Source organism: Antedon mediterranea, chromosome 11 (genome assembly GCF_964355755.1).
Source record: "Antedon mediterranea chromosome 11, ecAntMedi1.1, whole genome shotgun sequence".
Classification (NCBI taxonomy): Eukaryota; Metazoa; Echinodermata; class Crinoidea; order Comatulida; family Antedonidae; genus Antedon; species Antedon mediterranea.
The window spans coordinates 15,191,179-15,211,014 of NC_092680.1; the positions used below are offsets into that span (position 1 = coordinate 15,191,179).

At 43.1% G+C, this 19,836-nt stretch overlaps 30 non-coding genes across 30 annotated transcripts; all 30 read right to left on the reverse strand.

Annotated features, from left to right (window-relative positions):
* Window positions 1-85: 85 nt before the first annotated feature.
* On the reverse strand, window positions 86-157 carry Trnam-cau (transfer RNA methionine (anticodon CAU)). Its single transcript has one exon. It is a non-coding gene; the product is annotated as a tRNA-Met (tRNA).
* A 512-nt stretch (window positions 158-669) lies between these two features.
* Trnam-cau (transfer RNA methionine (anticodon CAU)) lies at window positions 670-741 on the reverse strand. Its single transcript has one exon. It is a non-coding gene; the product is annotated as a tRNA-Met (tRNA).
* A 75-nt stretch (window positions 742-816) lies between these two features.
* Window positions 817-888, reverse strand: Trnam-cau (transfer RNA methionine (anticodon CAU)). The gene has a single exon. It is a non-coding gene; the product is annotated as a tRNA-Met (tRNA).
* A 218-nt stretch (window positions 889-1,106) lies between these two features.
* Window positions 1,107-1,178, reverse strand: Trnam-cau (transfer RNA methionine (anticodon CAU)). The gene has a single exon. It is a non-coding gene; the product is annotated as a tRNA-Met (tRNA).
* A 959-nt stretch (window positions 1,179-2,137) lies between these two features.
* Trnam-cau (transfer RNA methionine (anticodon CAU)) lies at window positions 2,138-2,209 on the reverse strand. Its single transcript has one exon. It is a non-coding gene; the product is annotated as a tRNA-Met (tRNA).
* Window positions 2,210-2,882: 673 nt separating this feature from the next.
* Window positions 2,883-2,954, reverse strand: Trnai-aau (transfer RNA isoleucine (anticodon AAU)). Its single transcript has one exon. It is a non-coding gene; the product is annotated as a tRNA-Ile (tRNA).
* A 222-nt stretch (window positions 2,955-3,176) lies between these two features.
* On the reverse strand, window positions 3,177-3,248 carry Trnai-aau (transfer RNA isoleucine (anticodon AAU)). Its single transcript has one exon. It is a non-coding gene; the product is annotated as a tRNA-Ile (tRNA).
* A 369-nt stretch (window positions 3,249-3,617) lies between these two features.
* On the reverse strand, window positions 3,618-3,689 carry Trnam-cau (transfer RNA methionine (anticodon CAU)). The gene has a single exon. It is a non-coding gene; the product is annotated as a tRNA-Met (tRNA).
* A 518-nt stretch (window positions 3,690-4,207) lies between these two features.
* Trnam-cau (transfer RNA methionine (anticodon CAU)) lies at window positions 4,208-4,279 on the reverse strand. Its single transcript has one exon. It is a non-coding gene; the product is annotated as a tRNA-Met (tRNA).
* A 77-nt stretch (window positions 4,280-4,356) lies between these two features.
* On the reverse strand, window positions 4,357-4,428 carry Trnam-cau (transfer RNA methionine (anticodon CAU)). Its single transcript has one exon. It is a non-coding gene; the product is annotated as a tRNA-Met (tRNA).
* Window positions 4,429-4,940: 512 nt separating this feature from the next.
* On the reverse strand, window positions 4,941-5,012 carry Trnam-cau (transfer RNA methionine (anticodon CAU)). Its single transcript has one exon. It is a non-coding gene; the product is annotated as a tRNA-Met (tRNA).
* Window positions 5,013-5,087: 75 nt separating this feature from the next.
* Window positions 5,088-5,159, reverse strand: Trnai-aau (transfer RNA isoleucine (anticodon AAU)). The gene has a single exon. It is a non-coding gene; the product is annotated as a tRNA-Ile (tRNA).
* Window positions 5,160-5,234: 75 nt separating this feature from the next.
* Window positions 5,235-5,306, reverse strand: Trnam-cau (transfer RNA methionine (anticodon CAU)). Its single transcript has one exon. It is a non-coding gene; the product is annotated as a tRNA-Met (tRNA).
* A 222-nt stretch (window positions 5,307-5,528) lies between these two features.
* Trnam-cau (transfer RNA methionine (anticodon CAU)) lies at window positions 5,529-5,600 on the reverse strand. The gene has a single exon. It is a non-coding gene; the product is annotated as a tRNA-Met (tRNA).
* A 225-nt stretch (window positions 5,601-5,825) lies between these two features.
* On the reverse strand, window positions 5,826-5,897 carry Trnam-cau (transfer RNA methionine (anticodon CAU)). Its single transcript has one exon. It is a non-coding gene; the product is annotated as a tRNA-Met (tRNA).
* Window positions 5,898-6,230: 333 nt separating this feature from the next.
* Trnam-cau (transfer RNA methionine (anticodon CAU)) lies at window positions 6,231-6,302 on the reverse strand. Its single transcript has one exon. It is a non-coding gene; the product is annotated as a tRNA-Met (tRNA).
* Window positions 6,303-6,379: 77 nt separating this feature from the next.
* On the reverse strand, window positions 6,380-6,451 carry Trnam-cau (transfer RNA methionine (anticodon CAU)). Its single transcript has one exon. It is a non-coding gene; the product is annotated as a tRNA-Met (tRNA).
* A 530-nt stretch (window positions 6,452-6,981) lies between these two features.
* Trnai-aau (transfer RNA isoleucine (anticodon AAU)) lies at window positions 6,982-7,053 on the reverse strand. Its single transcript has one exon. It is a non-coding gene; the product is annotated as a tRNA-Ile (tRNA).
* A 75-nt stretch (window positions 7,054-7,128) lies between these two features.
* On the reverse strand, window positions 7,129-7,200 carry Trnam-cau (transfer RNA methionine (anticodon CAU)). The gene has a single exon. It is a non-coding gene; the product is annotated as a tRNA-Met (tRNA).
* Window positions 7,201-7,275: 75 nt separating this feature from the next.
* Trnai-aau (transfer RNA isoleucine (anticodon AAU)) lies at window positions 7,276-7,347 on the reverse strand. Its single transcript has one exon. It is a non-coding gene; the product is annotated as a tRNA-Ile (tRNA).
* A 224-nt stretch (window positions 7,348-7,571) lies between these two features.
* Trnam-cau (transfer RNA methionine (anticodon CAU)) lies at window positions 7,572-7,643 on the reverse strand. The gene has a single exon. It is a non-coding gene; the product is annotated as a tRNA-Met (tRNA).
* Window positions 7,644-7,865: 222 nt separating this feature from the next.
* On the reverse strand, window positions 7,866-7,937 carry Trnam-cau (transfer RNA methionine (anticodon CAU)). Its single transcript has one exon. It is a non-coding gene; the product is annotated as a tRNA-Met (tRNA).
* Window positions 7,938-8,159: 222 nt separating this feature from the next.
* Trnam-cau (transfer RNA methionine (anticodon CAU)) lies at window positions 8,160-8,231 on the reverse strand. Its single transcript has one exon. It is a non-coding gene; the product is annotated as a tRNA-Met (tRNA).
* A 225-nt stretch (window positions 8,232-8,456) lies between these two features.
* Window positions 8,457-8,528, reverse strand: Trnam-cau (transfer RNA methionine (anticodon CAU)). Its single transcript has one exon. It is a non-coding gene; the product is annotated as a tRNA-Met (tRNA).
* Window positions 8,529-8,861: 333 nt separating this feature from the next.
* On the reverse strand, window positions 8,862-8,933 carry Trnam-cau (transfer RNA methionine (anticodon CAU)). Its single transcript has one exon. It is a non-coding gene; the product is annotated as a tRNA-Met (tRNA).
* A 77-nt stretch (window positions 8,934-9,010) lies between these two features.
* Window positions 9,011-9,082, reverse strand: Trnam-cau (transfer RNA methionine (anticodon CAU)). Its single transcript has one exon. It is a non-coding gene; the product is annotated as a tRNA-Met (tRNA).
* Window positions 9,083-9,312: 230 nt separating this feature from the next.
* On the reverse strand, window positions 9,313-9,384 carry Trnam-cau (transfer RNA methionine (anticodon CAU)). The gene has a single exon. It is a non-coding gene; the product is annotated as a tRNA-Met (tRNA).
* Window positions 9,385-12,010: 2,626 nt separating this feature from the next.
* Window positions 12,011-12,082, reverse strand: Trnai-aau (transfer RNA isoleucine (anticodon AAU)). Its single transcript has one exon. It is a non-coding gene; the product is annotated as a tRNA-Ile (tRNA).
* Window positions 12,083-14,414: 2,332 nt separating this feature from the next.
* Window positions 14,415-14,486, reverse strand: Trnai-aau (transfer RNA isoleucine (anticodon AAU)). Its single transcript has one exon. It is a non-coding gene; the product is annotated as a tRNA-Ile (tRNA).
* A 4,596-nt stretch (window positions 14,487-19,082) lies between these two features.
* Trnai-aau (transfer RNA isoleucine (anticodon AAU)) lies at window positions 19,083-19,154 on the reverse strand. Its single transcript has one exon. It is a non-coding gene; the product is annotated as a tRNA-Ile (tRNA).
* Between the last annotated feature and the right edge of the window lie 682 nt (window positions 19,155-19,836).

The window sequence follows — 19,836 nt, forward strand, 5'->3', positions numbered from 1 at the left end:
CCATTCTGCTGGTTGAGTATTAGAAAAAGTTAAAGAGAAATAATTCATGGAAAATGCGAAATACGTGTGAATTAAAAACACAAATTAGCAGAGCGAGGTTTCGATCCTCGGACCTCTGGGTTATGGGCCCAGCACGCTTCCGCTGCGCCACTCTGCTGGTTGCTGAGTATTAGAAAGAGTTAAAGAGAAATAATTTATGGAAAATTCGAAATACGTGTGAATTAAAAACACAAATTAGGAGAGCGAGTTTTCGATCCTCGGACCTCTGGACCCATACGCTTCCGCTGCGCCACTCTGCTGGATGAGTATTAGAAAGAGTTGAAGAGAAATAATTTATGGAAAATTTGACATACGTGTGAATTAAAAAAAAAATTAGCAGAGCGAGGTTTCGATCCTCGGACGTCTGGGTTATGGGCCCAGCACGCTTCCGCTGCGCCACTATGCTGGATGAGAGTATAAGAAATAGTTAAAGAGAAATAATTTATGGAAAATTCGAAGTACGCGTGAATTAAAAACACAAATTAGCAGAGCGAGGTTTCGATCCTCGGACTTCTGGGTTATGGGCCCAGCACGCTTCCGCTGCGCCACTCTGCTGGCTGAGTATACGAAAGAGTTAAAGAGAAATAATTCATGTAAAATTCGAAATACGTGTGAATTAAAACCACAAGTTAGCAGAGCGAGGTTTCGATCCTCGGACCTCTGGGTTATGGGCCCAGCACGCTTCCGCTGCGCCACTCTGCTGGATGAGTATAAGAAAGAGTTAAAGAGAAATAATTTATGGAAAATTCGAAGTACGTGTGAATTAAAAACACAAATTAGCAGAGCGAGGTTTCGATCCTCGGACCTCTGGGTTATGGGCCCAGCACGCTTCCGCTGCGCCACTCTGCTGGATGAGTATTCGAAAGAGTTAAAGAGAAATAATTGATGGAAAATGCGAAATACGTGTGAATTAAAAATAAAATTTAGCAGAGAGCGAGGTTTCGATCCTCGGACCTCTGGACCCACACGCTTCCGCTGCGCCACTCTGCTGGATGAGAGTATAAGAAAGAGTTAAAGAGAAATAATTTTTGCAAAATTCGAAGTACGTGTGAATTAAAAACACAAATTAGCAGAGCGAGGTTTCGATCCTCGGACCTCTGGGTTATGGGCCCAGCACGCTTCCGCTGCGCCACTCTGCTGGATGAGTATAAGAAAGGGTTAAAGAGAAATAATATATGGAAAATTCGAAATATACGTATGTGTGAATTAAAAGCAAAACTTAGCAGAGCGAGGTTTCGATCCACGGACCTCTGGGTTATGGGCCCAGCACGCTTCCGCTGCGCCACTCTGCTGGTTGAGTATTCCAAAGAGTTAAAGAGAAATAATTTATGGAAAATGCGAAATACGTGTGAATTAAATAAAATTTGGCAGAGAGCGAGGTTTCGATCCTCGGACCTCTGGGCCCACACGCTTCCGCTGCGCCACTCTGCTGGATGAGTATAAGAAAGAGTTAAAGAGAAATAATTTACGGAAAATTCGAAGTATGTGTGAATTAAAAACACAAATTAGCAAAGCGAGGTTTCGATCCTCGGACCTCTGGGTTATGGGCCCAGCACGCTTCCGCTGCGCCACTCTGCTGGATGAGTATTAGAAAGAGTTAAAGATAAATAATTTATGGAAAATTCGAAGTACGTGTGAATTAAAAACACAAATTAGCAAAGCGAGGTTTCGATCCTCGGACCTCTGGGTTATGGGCCCAGCACGCTTCCGCTGCGCCACTCTGCTGGCTGAGTATTCGAAAGAGTTAAAGAGAAATAATTTATGGAAAATTCGAAATACGTGTGAATTAAAAACACAAATTAGCAGAGCGAGGTTTCGATCCTCGGACCTCTGGGTTATGGGCCCAGCACGCTTCCGTTGCGCCACTCTGCTGGGTGAGAGTATAAGAAAGAGTTAAAGAGAAATAATTTATGGAAAATTCGAAGTACGTGTGAAATAAAAACACAAATTAGCAAAGCGAGGTTTCGGTCCTCGGACCTCTGGGTTATGGGCCCAGCACGCTTCCGCTGCGCCACTCTGCCGGATGAGAGTATAAGAAAGAGTTAAAGAGAAATAATTTATGGAAAATTCGAAGTACGTGTGAATTAAAAACACAAATTAGCAGAGCGAGGTTTCGATCCTCGGACCTCTGGGTTATGGGCCCAGCACGCTTCCGCTGCGCCACTCTGCTGGCTGCGTATTAGAAAGAGTTAAAGAGAAATAATTTATGAAAAATTCAAAATACGTGTGAATTAAAAACAAAATTTAGCAGAGAGCGAGGTTTCGATCCTCGGACCTCTGGGGTATGGGCCCAGCACGCTTCCGCTGCGCCACTCTGCTGGATGAGTATAAGAAAGGGTTAAAGAGAAATAATTTATGGAAAATTCGAAATATACGTGTGAATTAAAAACAAAACTTAGCAGAGCGAGGTTTCGATCCTCGATCGGACCTCTGGGTTGTGGGCCCAGCACGCCTCCGCTGCGCCACTCTGCTGGTTGAGTATTCGAAAGAGTTAAAGAGAAATAATTTATGGAAAATTCGAAGTATGTGTGAATTAAAAACACAAATTAGAAGAGCGAGGTTTCGATCCTCGGACCTCTGGGTTATGGGCCCAGCACGCTTCCGCTGCGCCACTATGCTGGATGATTAAAAAAAAGGGTTAAAGAGAAATAATTTACGGAAAATTCGAAATATACGTGTGAATTAAAAGCAAAACTTAGCAGAGCGAGGTTTCGATCCTCGGACCTCTGGGTTATGGGCCCAGCACGCTTTCGCTGCGCCACTCTGCTGGTTGAGTATTCGAAAGAGTTAAAGAGAAATAATTCATGGAAAATGCGAAATACGTGTGAATTAAAAATACAAATTAGCAGAGCGAGGTTTCGATCCTCGGACCTCTGGGTTATTGGCCCAGCACGCTTCCGCTGCGCCACTCTGCTGGATGAGTATAAGAAAGAGTTAAAGAGAAATAATTTATGGAAAATTCGAAGTATGTGTGAATTATAAACACAAATTAGCAGAGCGAGGTTCCGATCCTCGGACCTCTGGGTTATGGGCCCAGCACGCTTCCGCTGCGCCACTCTGCTGGTTGAGTATTAGAAAGAGTTAAAGAGAAATAATTTATGGAAAATTCGAAATACGTGTGAATTAAAAACACAAATTAGCAGAGCGAGGTTTCGATCCTCGGACCTCTGGGTTATTGGCCCAGCACGCTTCCGCTGCGCCACTCTGCTGGTTGAGTATTCCAAAGAGTTAAAGAGAAATAATTGATGGAAAATTTGAAATACTTGTGAATTAAAAACACAAATTAGCAGAGCGAGCTTTCGATCCTCGGACCTCTGGGTTATGGGCCCAGCACGCTTCCGCTGCGCCACTCTGCTGGATGAGTATTAAAAAGAGTTAAAGAGAAATAATTTATGAAAAATTCGAAATACGTGTGAATTAAAAACACAAATTAACAGAGCGAGGTTTCGATCCTCGGACCTCTGGGTTATGGGACCAGCACGTTTCCGCTGCGCCACTCTGCTGGTTGAGTATTAGAAAGAGTTAAAGAGAAATAATTTATTGAAAATTCGAAATACGTGTGAATTAAAAACACAAATTAGCAGAGCGAGGTTTCGATCCTCGGACCTCTGGGTTATGGGCCCAGCACGCTTCCGCTGCGCCACTCTGCTGGTTGAGTATTAGAAAGAGTTAAAGAGAAATAATTTATGGAAAATTCGAAATACGTGTGAATTAAAAACACAAATTAGCAGAGCGAGGTTTCGATCCTCGGACCTCTGGGTTATGGGACCAGCACGCTTCCGCTGCGCCACTCTGCTGGATGAGTATTAGAAAGAGTTAAAGAGAAACAATTTATGGAAAATTCGAAATACGTGTGAATTAAAAACACAAATTAGGAGAGCGAGGTTTTGATCCTCGGACCTCTGGGTTATGGGCCCAGCACGCTTCCGCTGCGCCACTCTGCTGGATGAGTATTAGAAAGAGTTAAAGAGAAATTATGTATTGAAAATTCGAAATACGTGTGAATTAAAAACACAAATTAGCAGAGCGAGGTTTCGATCCTCGGACCTCTGGGTTATGGGCCCAGCACGCTTTCGCTGCGCCACTCTGCTGGATGAGTATTAGAAAGAGTTAAAGAGAAATAATTTATGGAAAATTCGAAATATACGTGTGAATTAAAAGTAAAACTTAGCAGAGCGAGGTTTCGATCCTCGGACCTCTGGGTTATGGGCCCAGCACGCTTCCGCTGCGCCACTCTGCTGGATGAGTATAAGAAAGGGTTAAAGAGAAATAATTTATGGAAAATTCGAAATATACGTGTGAATTAAAAGGAAAACTTAGCAGAGCGAGGTTTCGATCCTCGGACCTCTGGGTTATGGGCCCAGCACGCTTCCGCTGCGCCACTCTGCTGGTTGAGTATTAGAAAGAGTTAAAGAGAAATAATTCATGGAAAATTCGAAATACGTGTGAATTAAAAACAAAATTTAGCAGAGAGCGAGGTTTCGATCCTCGGACCTCTGGGCCCACACGCTTCCGCTGCGCCACTTTGCTGGATGAGTATTCGAAAGAGTTAAAAAGAAATAATGTATTGAAAATTCGAAATACGTGTGAATTAAAAACACAAATTAGCAGAGTGAGGTTTCGATCCTCGGACCTCTGGGTTATGGGCCCAGCACGCTTTCGCTGCGCCACTCTGCTGGATGAGTATTAGAAAGAGTTAAAGAGAAATAATTTATGGGAAATTCGAAATACGTGTGAATTAAAAACACAAATTAGCAGAGCGAGGTCTCGATCCTCGGACTTCTGGGTTATGGGTCCAGCACGCTTCCGCTGCGCCACTCTGCTGGATGAGTATCAGAAAGGGTTAAAGAGAAATAATTTATGGACAATTCGAAATATACGTGTGAATTAAAAGCAAAACTTAGCAGAGCGAGGTTTCGATCCTCGGACCTCTGGGTTATGGGCCCAGCACGCTTCCGCTGCGCCACTCTGCTGGTTGAGTATTCGAAAGAGTTAAAGAGAAATAATTCATGGAAAATGCGAAATACGTGTGAATTAAAAACACAAATTAGCAGAGCGAGGTTTCGATCCTCGGACCTCTGGGTTATTGGCCCAGCACGCTTCCGCTGCGCCACTCTGCTGGATGAGTATAAGAAAGAGTTAAAGAGAAATAATTTATGGAAAATTCGAAGTATGTGTGAATTATAAACACAAATTAGCAGAGCGAGGTTTCGATCCTCGGACCTCTGGGTTATGGGCCCAGCACGCTTCCGCTGCGCCACTCTGCTGGTTGAGTATTAGAAAGAGTTAAAGAGAAATAATTTATAGAAAATTCGAAATACGTGTGAATTAAAAACACAAATTAGCAGAGCGAGGTTTCGATCCTCGGACCTCTGGGTTATTGGCCCAGCACGCTTCCGCTGCGCCACTCTGCGGGTTGAGTATTCCAAAGAGTTAAAGAGAAATAATTTATGGAAAATTTGAAATACTTGTGAATTAAAAACACAAATTAGCAGAGCGAGGTTTCGATCCTCGGACCTCTGGGTTATGGGCCCAGCACGCTTCCGCTGCGCCACTCTGCTGGATGAGTATTAAAAAGAGTTAAAGAGAAATAATTTATGGAAAATTCGAAATACGTGTGAATTAAAAACACAAATTAACAGAGCGAGGTTTCGATCCTCGGACCTCTGGGTTATGGGAACAGCACGTTTCCGCTGCGCCACTCTGCTGGTTGAGTATTAGAAAGAGTTAAAGAGAAATAATTATTTATTGAAAATTCGAAATACGTGTGAATTAAAAACACAAATTAGCAGAGCGAGGTTTCGATCCTCGGACCTCTGGGTTATGGGCCCAGCACGCTTCCGCTGCGCCACTCTGCTGGTTGAGTATTAGAAAGAGTTAAAGAGAAATAATTTATGGAAAATTCGAAATACGTGTGAATTAAAAACACAAATTAGCAGAGCGAGGCTTCCGCTGCGCCACTCTGCTGGATGAGTATTAGAAAGAGTTAAAGAGAAATAATGTATTGAAAATTCGAAATACGTGTGAATTAAAAACACAAATTAGCAGAGCGAGGTTTCGATCCTCGGACCTCTGGGTTATGGGCCCAGCACGCTTTCGCTGCGCCACTCTGCTGGATGAGTATTAGAAAGAGTTAAAGAGAAATAATTTATGGAAAATTCGAAATATACGTGTGAATTAAAAGTAAAACTTAGCAGAGCGAGGTTTCGATCCTCGGACCTCTGGGTTATGGGCCCAGCACGCTTCCGCTGCGCCACTCTGCTGGATGAGTATAAGAAAGGGTTAAAGAGAAATAATTTATGGAAAATTCGAAATATATGTGTGAATTAAAAGGAAAACTTAGCAGAGCGAGGTTTCGATCCTCGGACCTCTGGGTTATGGGCCCAGCACGCTTCCGCTGCGCCACTCTGCTGGTTGAGTATTAGAAAGAGTTAAAGAGAAATAATTCATGGAAAATTCAAAATATACGTGTGAATTAAAAACAAAACTTAGCAGAGCGAGGTTTCGATCCTCGATCGGACCTCTGGGTTGTGGGCCCAGCACGCCTCCGCTGCGCCACTCTGCTGGTTGAGTATTCGAAAGAGTTAAAGAGAAATAATTTATGGAAAATTCGAAATATACGTGTGAATTAAAAACAAAACTTAGCAGAGCGAGGTTTCGATCCTCGATCGGACCTCTGGGTTATGGGCCCAGCACGCTTCCGCTGCGCCACTCTGCTGGATGATTAAAAGAAAGGGTTAAAGAGAAATAATTTACGGAAAATTTGAAATATACGTGTGAATTAAAAGCAAAACTTAGCAGAGCGAGGTTTCGATCCTCGGACCTCTGGGTTATGGGCCCAGCACGCTTCCGCTGCGCCACTCCGCTGGTTGAGTATTCGAAAGAGTTAAAGAGAAATAATTCATGGAAAATGCGAAATACGTGTGAATTAAAAACACAAATTAGCAGAGCGAGGTTTCGATCCTCGGACCTCTGGGTTATTGGCCCAGCACGCTTCCGCTGCGCCACTCTGCTGGATGAGTATAAGAAAGAGTTAAAGAGAAATAATTTATGGAAAATTCGAAGTATGTGTGAATTATAAACACAAATTAGCAGAGCGAGGTTTCGATCCTCGGACCTCTGGGTTATGGGCCCAGCACGCTTCCGCTGCGCCACTCTGCTGGTTGAGTATTAGAAAGAGTTAAAGAGAAATAATTTATGGAAAATTCGAAATACGTGTGAATTAAAAACACAAATTAGCAGAGCGAGGTTTCGATCCTCGGACCTCTGGGTTATTGGCCCAGCACGCTTCCGCTGCGCCACTCTGCTGGTTGAGTATTCTAAAGAGTTAAAGAGAAACAATTTATGGGAAATTCGAAATACGTGTGAATTAAAAACACAAATTAGCAGAGCGAGGTCTCGATCCTCGGACTTCTGGGTTATGGGTCCAGCACGCTTCCGCTGCGCCACTCTGCTGGATGAGTATCAGAAAGGGTTAAAGAGAAATAATTTATGGACAATTCGAAATATACGTGTGAATTAAAAGCAAAACTTAGCAGAGCGAGGTTTCGATCCTCGGACCTCTGGGTTATGGGCCCAGCACGCTTCCGCTGCGCCACTCTGCTGGTTGAGTATTCGAAAGAGTTAAAGAGAAATAATTCATGGAAAATGCGAAATACGTGTGAATTAAAAACACAAATTAGCAGAGCGAGGTTCCGATCCTCGGACCTCTGGGTTATTGGCCCAGCACGCTTCCGCTGCGCCACTCTGCTGGATGAGTATAAGAAAGAGTTAAAGAGAAATAATTTATGGAAAATTCGAAGTATGTGTGAATTATAAACACAAATTAGCAGAGCGAGGTTTCGATCCTCGGACCTCTGGGTTATGGGCCCAGCACGCTTCCGCTGCGCCACTCTGCTGGTTGAGTATTAGAAAGAGTTAAAGAGAAATAATTTATAGAAAATTCGAAATACGTGTGAATTAAAAACACAAATTAGCAGAGCGAGGTTTCGATCCTCGGACCTCTGGGTTATTGGCCCAGCACGCTTCCGCTGCGCCACTCTGCGGGTTGAGTAATCCAAAGAGTTAAAGAGAAATAATTTATGGAAAATTTGAAATACTTGTGAATTAAAAACACAAATTAGCAGAGCGAGGTTTCGATCCTCGGACCTCTGGGTTATGGGCCCAGCACGCTTCCGCTGCGCCACTCTGCTGGATGAGTATTAAAAAGAGTTAAAGAGAAATAATTTATGGAAAATTCGAAATACGTGTGAATTAAAAACACAAATTAACAGAGCGAGGTTTCGATCCTCGGACCTCTGGGTTATGGGACCAGCACGTTTCCGCTGCGCCACTCTGCTGGTTGAGTATTAGAAAGAGTTAAAGAGAAATAATTATTTATTGAAAATTCGAAATACGTGTGAATTAAAAACACAAATTAGCAGAGCGAGGTTTCGATCCTCGGACCTCTGGGTTATGGGCCCAGCACGCTTCCGCTGCGCCACTCTGCTGGTTGAGTATTAGAAAGAGTTAAAGAGAAATAATTTATGGAAAATTCGAAATACGTGTGAATTAAAAACACAAATTAGCAGAGCGAGGCTTCCGCTGCGCCACTCTGCTGGATGAGTATTAGAAAGAGTTAAAGAGAAATAATGTATTGAAAATTCGAAATACGTGTGAATTAAAAACACAAATTAGCAGAGCGAGGTTTCGATCCTCGGACCTCTGGGTTTTGGGCCCAGCACGCTTTCGCTGCGCCACTCTGCTGGATGAGTATTAGAAAGAGTTAAAGAGAAATAATTTATGGAAAATTCGAAATATACGTGTGAATTAAAAGTAAAACTTAGCAGAGCGAGGTTTCGATCCTCGGACCTCTGGGTTATGGGCCCAGCACGCTTCCGCTGCGCCACTCTGCTGGATGAGTATAAGAAAGGGTTAAAGAGAAATAATTTATGGAAAATTCGAAATATATGTGTGAATTAAAAGGAAAACTTAGCAGAGCGAGGTTTCGATCCTCGGACCTCTGGGTTATGGGCCCAGCACGCTTCCGCTGCGCCACTCTGCTGGTTGAGTATTCGAAAGAGTTAAAGAGAAATAATTTATGGAAAATTCGAAATATACGTGTGAATTAAAAACAAAACTTAGCAGAGCGAGGTTTCGATCCTCGATCGGACCTCTGGGTTATGGGCCCAGCACGCTTCCGCTGCGCCACTCTGCTGGATGATTAAAAGAAAGGGTTAAAGAGAAATAATTTACGGAAAATTCGAAATATACGTGTGAATTAAAAGCAAAACTTAGCAGAGCGAGGTTTCGATCCTCGGACCTCTGGGTTATGGGCCCAGCACGCTTCCGCTGCGCCACTCTGCTGGTTAAGTATTCGAAAGAGTTAAAGAGAAATAATTCATGGAAAATGCGAAATACGTGTGAATTAAAAACACAAATTAGCAGAGCGAGGTTCCGATCCTCGGACCTCTGGGTTATTGGCCCAGCACGCTTCCGCTGCGCCACTCTGCTGGATGAGTATAAGAAAGAGTTAAAGAGAAATAATTTATGGAAAATTCGAAGTATGTGTGAATTATAAAAACAAATTAGCAGAGTGAGGTTTCGATCCTCGGACCTCTGGGTTATGGGCCCAGCACGCTTCCGCTGCGCCACTCTGCTGGTTGAGTATTAGAAAGAGTTAAAGAGAAATAATTTATGGAAAATTCGAAATACGTGTGAATTAAAAACACAAATTAGCAGAGCGAGGTTTCGATCCTCGGACCTCTGGGTCATGGGCCCAGCACGCTTCCGCTGCGCCACTCTGCTGGTTGAGTATTAGAAAGAGTTAAAGAGAAATAATTTATGGAAAATTCGAAATACGTGTGAATTAAAAACACAAATTAGCAGAGAGCGAGGTTTCGATCCTCGGACCTCTGGGTTATGGGCCCAGCACGCTTCCGCTGCGCCACTCTGCTGGTTGAGTATTAGAAAGAGTTAAAGAGAAATAATTTATGGAAAATTCGAAATACGTGTGAATTAAAAACACAAATTAGCAGAGCGAGGTTTCGATCCTCGGACCTCTGGGTTATGGGCCCAGCACGCTTCCGCTGCGCCACTCTGCTGGATGAGTATTAGAAAGAGTTAAAGAGAAATAATTTATGGAAAATTCGAAATACGTGTGAATTAAAAACACAAATTAGCAGAGAGCGAGATTTCGATCCTCGGACCTCTGGGTTATGGGCCCAGCACGCTTCCGCTGCGTCACTCTGCTGGTTGAGTATTATAAGTAAGAGTTAAAGGGAAATAATTTATGGAAAATTCGAAATACGTGTGAATTAAAAACACGTGAATTAAAAACACAAATTAGCAGAGCGAGGTTTCGATCCTCGGACCTCTGGGTTATGGGTCCAGCACGCTTCCGCTGCGCCACTCTGCTGGTTGAGTATTAGAAAGAGTTAAAGAGAAATAATTTATGGAAAATTCGAAATACGTGTGAATTAAAAACACAAATTAGCAGAGCGAGGTTTCGATCCTCGGACCTCTGGGTTATGGGCCTAGCACGCTTCCGCTGCGCCACTCTGCTGGATGAGTATTAGAAAGAGTTAAAGAGAAATAATTTATGGAAAATGCGAAATACGTGTTAATTAAAAACAAAAATTAGCAGAGCGAGGTTTCGATCCTCGGACCTCTGGGTTATGGGCCCAGCACGCTTCCGCTGCGCCACTCTGCTGGATGAGTATTAGAAAGGGTTAAAGAGAAATAATTCATGGAAAATGCGAAATACGTGTGAATTAAAAACACAAATTAGCAGAGAGGGAGGTTTCGATCCTCGGACCTCTGGGTTATGGGCCCAGCACGCTTCCGCTGCGCCACTCTGCTGGTTGAGTATTTTAGAAAGAGTTAAAGAGAAATAATTTATGGAAAATTCGAAATACGTGTGAATTAAAAACACAAATTAGCAGAGAGCGAGGTTTCGATCCTCGGACCTCTAGGTTATGGGCCCAGCACGCTTCTGCTGCGCCACTCTGCTGGTTGAGTATTTTAGAAAGAGTTAAAGAGAAATAATTTATGGAATATTCGAAATACGTGTGAATTAAAAACACAAATTAGCAGAGCGAGGTTTCGATCCTCGGACCTCTGGGTTATGGGCCCAGCACGCTTCCGCTGCGCCACTCTGCTGGATGAGTATAAGAAAGAGTTAAAGAGAAATAATTTATGGAAAATTCGAAGTATGTGTGAATTATAAACACAAATTAGCAGAGCGAGGTTTCGATCCTCGGACCTCTGGGTTATGGGCCCAGCACGCTTCTGCTGCGCCACTCTGCTGGTTGAGTATTAGAAAGAGTTAAAGAGAAATAATTTATGGAAAATTCGAAATACGTGTGAATTAAAAACACAAATTAGCAGAGCGAGGTTTCGATCCTCGGACCTCTGGGTCATGGGCCCAGCACGCTTCCGCTGCGCCACTCTGCTGGTTGAGTATTAGAAAGAGTTAAAGAGAAATAATTTATGGAAAATTCGAAATACGTGTGAATTAAAAACACAAATTAGCAGAGAGCGAGGTTTCGATCCTCGGACCTCTGGGTTATGGGCCCAGCACGCTTCCGCTGCGCCACTCTGCTGGTTGAGTATTAGAAAGAGTTAAAGAGAAATAATTTATGGAAAATTCGAAATACGTGTGAATTAAAAACACAAATTAGCAGAGCGAGGTTTCGATCCTCGGACCTCTGGGTTATGGGCCCAGCACGCTTCCGCTGCGCCACTCTGCTGGATGAGTATTAGAAAGAGTTAAAGAGAAATAATTTATGGAAAATTCGAAATACGTGTGAATTAAAAACACAAATTAGCAGAGAGCGAGGTTTCGATCCTCGGACCTCTGGGTTATGGGCCCAGCACGCTTCCGCTGCGTCACTCTGCTGGTTGAGTATTATAAGAAAGAGTTAAAGAGAAATAATTTATGGAAAATTCGAAATACGTGTGAATTAAAAACACGTGAATTAAAAACACAAATTAGCAGAGCGAGGTTTCGATCCTCGGACCTCTGGGTTATTGGCCCAGCACGCTTCCGCTGCGCCACTCTGCTGGATGAGTATAAGAAAGAGTTAAAGAGAAATAATTTATGGAAAATTCGAAGTATGTGTGAATTATAAACACAAATTAGCAGAGCGAGGTTTCGATCCTCGGACCTCTGGGTTATGGGCCCAGCACGCTTCCGCTGCGCCACTCTGCTGGTTGAGTATTAGAAAGAGTTAAAGAGAAATAATTTATGGAAAATTCGAAATACGTGTGAATTAAAAACATAAATTAGCAGAGCGAGGTTTCGATCCTCGGACCTCTGGGTCATGGGCCCAGCACGCTTCCGCTGCGCCACTCTGCTGGTTGAGTATTAGAAAGAGTTAAAGAGAAATAATTTATGGAAAATTCGAAATACGTGTGAATTAAAAACACAAATTAGCAGAGAGCGAGGTTTCGATCCTCGGACCTCTGGGTTATGGGCCCAGCACGCTTCCGCTGCGCCACTCTGCTGGATGAGTATTAGAAAGAGTTAAAGAGAAATAATTTATGGAAAATTCGAAATACGTGTGAATTAAAAACACAAATTAGCAGAGAGCGAGGTTTCGATCCTCGGACCTCTGGGTTATGGGCCCAGCACACTTCCGCTGCGTCACTCTGCTGGTTGAGTATTATAAGTAAGAGTTAAAGGGAAATAATTTATGGAAAATTCGAAATACGTGTGAATTAAAAACACGTGAATTAAAAACACAAATTAGCAGAGCGAGGTTTCGATCCTCGGACCTCTGGGTTATGGGTCCAGCACGCTTCCGCTGCGCCACTCTGCTGGTTGAGTATTAGAAAGAGTTAAAGAGAAATAATTTATGGAAAATTCGAAATACGTGTGAATTAAAAACACAAATTAGCAGAGCGAGGTTTCGATCCTCGGACCTCTGGGTTATGGGCCTAGCACGCTTCCGCTGCGCCACTCTGCTGGATGAGTATTAGAAAGAGTTAAAGAGAAATAATTTATGGAAAATGCGAAATACGTGTTAATTAAAAACAAAAATTAGCAGAGCGAGGTTTCGATCCTCGGACCTCTGGGTTATGGGCCCAGCACGCTTCCGCTGCGCCACTCTGCTGGATGAGTATTAGAAAGGGTTAAAGAGAAATAATTCATGGAAAATGCGAAATACGTGTGAATTAAAAACACAAATTAGCAGAGAGGGAGGTTTTGATCCTCGGACCTCTGGGTTATGGGCCCAGCACGCTTCCGCTGCGCCACTCTGCTGGTTGAGTATTTTAGAAAGAGTTAAAGAGAAATAATTTATGGAAAATTCGAAATACGTGTGAATTAAAAACACAAATTAGCAGAGAGCGAGGTTTCGATCCTCGGACCTCTAGGTTATGGGCCCAGCACGCTTCTGCTGCGCCACTCTGCTGGTTGAGTATTTTAGAAAGAGTTAAAGAGAAATAATTTATGGAAAATTCGAAATACGTGTGAATTAAAAACACAAATTAGCAGAGCGAGGTTTCGATCCTCGGACCTCTGGGTTATGGGCCCAGCACGCTTCCGCTGCGCAACTCTGCTGGATGAGTATAAGAAAGAGTTAAAGAGAAATAATTTATGGAAAATTCGAAGTATGTGTGAATTATAAACACAAATTAGCAGAGCGAGGTTTCGATCCTCGGACCTCTGGGTTATGGGCCCAGCACGCTTCTGCTGCGCCACTCTGCTGGTTGAGTATTAGAAAGAGTTAAAGAGAAATAATTTATGGAAAATTCGAAATACGTGTGAATTAAAAACACAAATTAGCAGAGCGAGGTTTCGATCCTCGGACCTCTGGGTCATGGGCCCAGCACGCTTCCGCTGCGCCACTCTGCTGGTTGAGTATTAGAAAGAGTTAAAGAGAAATAATTTATGGAAAATTCGAAATACGTGTGAATTAAAAACACAAATTAGCAGAGAGCGAGGTTTCGATCCTCGGACCTCTGGGTTATGGGCCCAGCACGCTTCCGCTGCGCCACTCTGCTGGTTGAGTATTAGAAAGAGTTAAAGAGAAATAATTTATGGAAAATTCGAAATACGTGTGAATTAAAAACACAAATTAGCAGAGCGAGGTTTCGATCCTCGGACCTCTGGGTTATGGGCCCAGCACGCTTCCGCTGCGCCACTCTGCTGGATGAGTATTAGAAAGAGTTAAAGAGAAATAATTTATGGAAAATTCGAAATACGTATGAATTAAAAACACAAATTAGCAGAGAGCGAGGTTTCGATCCTCGGACCTCTGGGTTATGGGCCCAGCACGCTTCCGCTGCGTCACTCTGCTGGTTGAGTATTATAAGAAAGAGTTAAAGAGAAATAATTTATGGAAAATTCGAAATACGTGTGAATTAAAAACACGTGAATTAAAAACACAAATTAGCAGAGCGAGGTTTCGATCCTCGGACCTCTGGGTTATTGGCCCAGCACGCTTCCGCTGCGCCACTCTGCTGGATGAGTATAAGAAAGAGTTAAAGAGAAATAATTTATGGAAAATTCGAAGTATGTTTGAATTATAAACACAAATTAGCAGAGCGAGGTTTCGATCCTCGGACCTCTGGGTCATGGGCCCAGCACGCTTCCGCTGCGCCACTCTGCTGGTTGAGTATTAGAAAGAGTTAAAGAGAAATAATTTATGGAAAATTCGAAATACGTGTGAATTAAAAACACAAATTAGCAGAGCGAGGTTTCGATCCTCGGACCTCTGGGTCATGGGCCCAGCACGCTTCCGCTGCGCCACTCTGCATGCTGGTTGAGTATTAGAAAGAGTTAAAGAGAAATAATTTATGGAAAATTCGAAATACGTGTGAATTAAAAACACAAATTAGCAGAGAGCGAGGTTTCGATCCTCGGACCTCTGGGTTATGGGCCCAGCACGCTTACGCTGCGCCACTCTGCTGGATGAGTATTAGAAAGAGTTAAAGAGAAATAATTTATGGAAAATTCGAAATACGTGTGAATTAAAAACACAAATTAGCAGAGAGCGAGGTTTCGATCCTCGGACCTCTGGGTTATGGGCCCAGCACGCTTCCGCTGCGTCACTCTGCTGGTTGAGTATTATAAGTAAGAGTTAAAGGGAAATAATTTATGGAAAATTCGAAATACGTGTGAATTAAAAACACGTGAATTAAAAACACAAATTAGCAGAGCGAGGTTTCGATCCTCGGACCTCTGGGTTATGGGTCCAGCACGCTTCCGCTGCGCCACTCTGCTGGTTGAGTATTAGAAAGAGTTAAAGAGAAATAATTCATGGAAAATTCGAAATACGTGTGAATTAAAAACACAAATTAGCAGAGCGAGGTTTCGATCCTCGGACCTCTGGGTTATGGGCCTAGCACGCTTCCGCTGCGCCACTCTGCTGGATGAGTATTAGAAAGAGTTAAAGAGAAATAATTTATGGAAAATGCGAAATACGTGTTAATTAAAAACAAAAATTAGCAGAGCGAGGTTTCGATCCTCGGACCTCTGGGTTATGGGCCCAGCACGCTTCCGCTGCGCCACTCTGCTGGATGAGTATTAGAAAGGGTTAAAGAAAAATAATTCATGGAAAATGCGAAATACGTGTGAATTAAAAACACAAATTAGCAGAGAGGGAGGTTTCGATCCTCGGACCTCTGGGTTATGGGCCCAGCACGCTTCCGCTGCGCCACTCTGCTGGTTGAGTATTTTAGAAAGAGTTAAAGAGAAATAATTTATGGAAAATTCGAAATACGTGTGAATTAAAAACACAAATTAGCAGAGAGCGAGGTTTCGATCCTCGGACCTCTAGGTTATGGGCCCAGCACGCTTCTGCTGCGCCACTCTGCTGGTTGAGTATTATAAGTAAGAGTTAAAGGGAAATAATTTATGGAAAATTCGAAATACGTGTGAATTAAAAACACGTGAATTAAAAACACAAATTAGCAGAGCGAGGTTTCGATCCTCGGACCTCTGGGTTATGGGTCCAGCACGCTTCCGCTGCGCCACTCTGCTGGTTGAGTATTAGAAAGAGTTAAAGAGAAATAATTCATGGAAAATTCGAAATACGTGTGAATTAAAAACACAAATTAGCAGAGCGAGGTTTCGATCCTCGGACCTCTGGGTTATGGGCCTAGCACGCTTCCGCTGCGCCACTCTGCTGGATGAGTATTAGAAAGAGTTAAAGAGAAATAATTTATGGAAAATGCGAAATACGTGTTAATTAAAAACAAAAATTAGCAGAGCGAGGTTTCGATCCTCGGACCTCTGGGTTATGGGCCCAGCACGCTTCCGCTGCGCCACTCTGCTGGATGAGTATTAGAAAGGGTTAAAGAAAAATAATTCATGGAAAATGCAAAATACGTGTGAATTAAAAACACAAATTAGCAGAGAGGGAGGTTTCGATCCTCGGACCTCTGGGTTATGGGCCCAGCACGCTTCCGCTGCGCCACTCTGCTGGTTGAGTATTTTAGAAAGAGTTAAAGAGAAATAATTTATGGAAAATTCGAAATACGTGTGAATTAAAAACACAAATTAGCAGAGAGCGAGGTTTCGATCCTCGGACCTCTAGGTTATGGGCCCAGCACGCTTCTGCTGCGCCACTCTGCTGGTTGAGTATTTTAGAAAGAGTTAAAGAGAAATAATTTATGGAAAATTCGAAATACGTGTGAATTAAAAACACAAATTAGCAGAGCGAGGTTTCGATCCTCGGACCTCTGGGTTATGGGCCCAGCACGCTTCCGCTGCGCCACTCTGCTGGATGAGTATAAGAAAGAGTTAAAGAGAAATAATTTATGGAAAATTCGAAGTATGTGTGAATTATAAACACAAATTAGCAGAGCGAGGTTTCGATCCTCGGACCTCTGGGTTATGGGCCCAGCACGCTTCCGCTGCGCCACTCTGCTGGTTGAGTATTAGAAAGAGTTAAAGAGAAATAGTTTTATGGAAAATTCGAAATACGTGTGAATTAAAAACACAAATTAGCAGAGCGAGGTTTCGATCCTCGGACCTCTGGGTGATGAGCCCAGCACGCTTCCGCTGCGCCACTCTGCTGGTTGAGTATTAGAAAGAGTTAAAGAGAAATAATTTATGGAAAATTCGAAATACGTGTGAATTAAAACCACAAATTAGCAGAGAGCGAGGTTTCGATCCTCGGACCTCTGGGTTATGGGCCCAGCACGCTTCCGCTGCGCCACTCTGCTGGATGAGTATTAGAAAGAGTTAAAGAGAAATAATTTATGGAAAATTCGAAATACGTGTGAATTAAAAACACAAATTAGCAGAGAGCGAGGTTTCGATCCTCGGACCTCTGGGTTATGGGCCCAGCACGCTTCCGCTGCGTCACTCTGCTGGTTGAGTATTATAAGTAAGAGTTAAAGGGAAATAATTTATGGAAAATTCGAAATACGTGTGAATTAAAAACACGTGAATTAAAAACACAAATTAGCAGAGCGAGGTTTCGATCCTCGGACCTCTGGGTTATGGGTCCAGCACGCTTCCGCTGCGCCACTCTGCTGGTTGAGTATTAGAAAGAGTTAAAGAGAAATAATTTATGGAAAATTCGAAATACGTGTGAATTAAAAACACAAATTAGCAGAGCGAGGTTTCGATCCTCGGACCTCTGGGTTATGGGCCTAGCACGCTTCCGCTGCGCCACTCTGCTGGATGAGTATTAGAAAGAGTTAAAGAGAAATAATTTATGGAAAATGCGAAATACGTGTTAATTAAAAACAAAAATTAGCAGAGCGAGGTTTCGATCCTCGGACCTCTGGGTTATGGGCCCAGCACGCTTCCGCTGCGCCACTCTGCTGGATGAGTATTAGAAAGGGTTAAAGAGAAATAATTCATGGAAAATGCGAAATACGTGTGAATTAAAAACACAAATTAGCAGAGAGGGAGGTTTCGATCCTCGGACCTCTGGGTTATGGGCCCAGCACGCTTCCGCTGCGCCACTCTGCTGGTTGAGTATTTTAGAAAGAGTTAAAGAGAAATAATTTATGGAAAATTCGAAATACGTGTGAATTAAAAACACAAATTAGCAGAGAGCGAGGTTTCGATCCTCGGACCTCTAGGTTATGGGCCCAGCACGCTTCTGCTGCGCGACTCTGCTGGTTGAGTATTTTAGAAGGAGTTAAAGAGAAATAATTTATGGAAAATTCGAAATACGTGTGAATTAAAAACACAAATTAGCAGAGCGAGGTTTCGATCTTCGGACCTCTGGGTTATGGGCCCAGCACGCTTCCGCTGCGCCACTCTGCTGGATGAGTATAAGAAAGAGTTAAAGAGAAATAATTTATGGAAAATTCGAAGTATGTGTGAATTATAAACACAAATTAGCAGAGCGAGGTTTCGATCCTCGGACCTCTGGGTTATGGGCCCAGCACGCTTCCGCTGCGCCACTCTGCTGGTTGAGTATTAGAAAGAGTTAAAGAGAAATAATTTATGGAAAATTCGAAATACGTGTGAATTAAAAACACAAATTAGCAGAGCGAGGTTTCGATCCTCGGACCTCTGGGTCATGGGCCCAGCACGCTTCCGCTGCGCCACTCTGCTGGTTGAGTATTAGAAAGAGTTAAAGAGAAATAATTTATGGAAAATTCGAAATACGTGTGAATTAAAAACACAAATTAGCAGAGAGCGAGGTTTCGATCCTCGGACCTCTGGGTTATGGGCCCAGCACGCTTCCGCTGCGCCACTCTGCTGGTTGAGTATTAGAAAGAGTTAAAGAGAAATAATTTATGGAAAATTCGAAATACGTGTGAATTAAAAACACAAATTAGCAGAGCGAGGTTTCGATCCTCGGACCTCTGGGTTATGGGCCCAGCACGCTTCCGCTGCGCCACTCTGCTGGATGAGTATTAGAAAGAGTTAAAGAGAAATAATTTATGGAAAATTCGAAATACGTGTGAATTAAAAACACAAATTAGCAGAGAGCCAGGTTTCGATCCTCGGACCTCTGGGTTATGGGCCCAGCACGCTTCCGCTGCGTCACTCTGCTGGTTGAGTATTATAAGAAAGAGTTAAAGAGAAATAATTTATGGAAAATTCGAAATACGTGTGAATTAAAAACACGTGAATTAAAAACACAAATTAGCAGAGCGAGGTTTCGATCCTCGGACCTCTGGGTTATTGGCCCAGCACGCTTCCGCTGCGCCACTCTGCTGGATGAGTATAAGAAAGAGTTAAAGAGAAATAATTTATGGAAAATTCGAAGTATGTGTGAATTATAAACACAAATTAGCAGAGCGAGGTTTCGATCCTCGGACCTCTGGGTTATGGGCCCAGCACGCTTCCGCTGCGCCACTCTGCTGGTTGAGTATTAGAAAGAGTTAAAGAGAAATAATTTATGGAAAATTCAAAATACGTGTGAATTAAAAACACAAATTAGCAGAGCGAGGTTTCGATCCTCGGACCTCTGGGTCATGGGCCCAGCACGCTTCCGCTGCGCCACTCTGCTGGTTGAGTATTAGAAAGAGTTAAAGAGAAATAATTTATTGAAAATTCGAAATACGTGTGAATTAAAAACACAAATTAGCAGAGCGAGGTTTCGATCCTCGGACCTCTGGGTTATGGGCCCAGCACGCTTCCGCTGCGCCACTCTGCTGGTTGAGTATTAGAAAGAGTTAAAGAGAAATAATTTATGGAAAATTCGAAATACGTGTGAATTAAAAACACAAATTAGCAGAGCGAGGTTTCGATCCTCGGACCTCTGGGTTATGGGCCCAGCACGCTTCCGCTGCGCCACTCTGCTGGTTGAGTATTTTAGAAAGAGTTAAAGAGAAATAATTTATGGAAAATTCGAAATACGTGTGAATTAAAAACACAAATTAGCAGAGAGCGAGGTT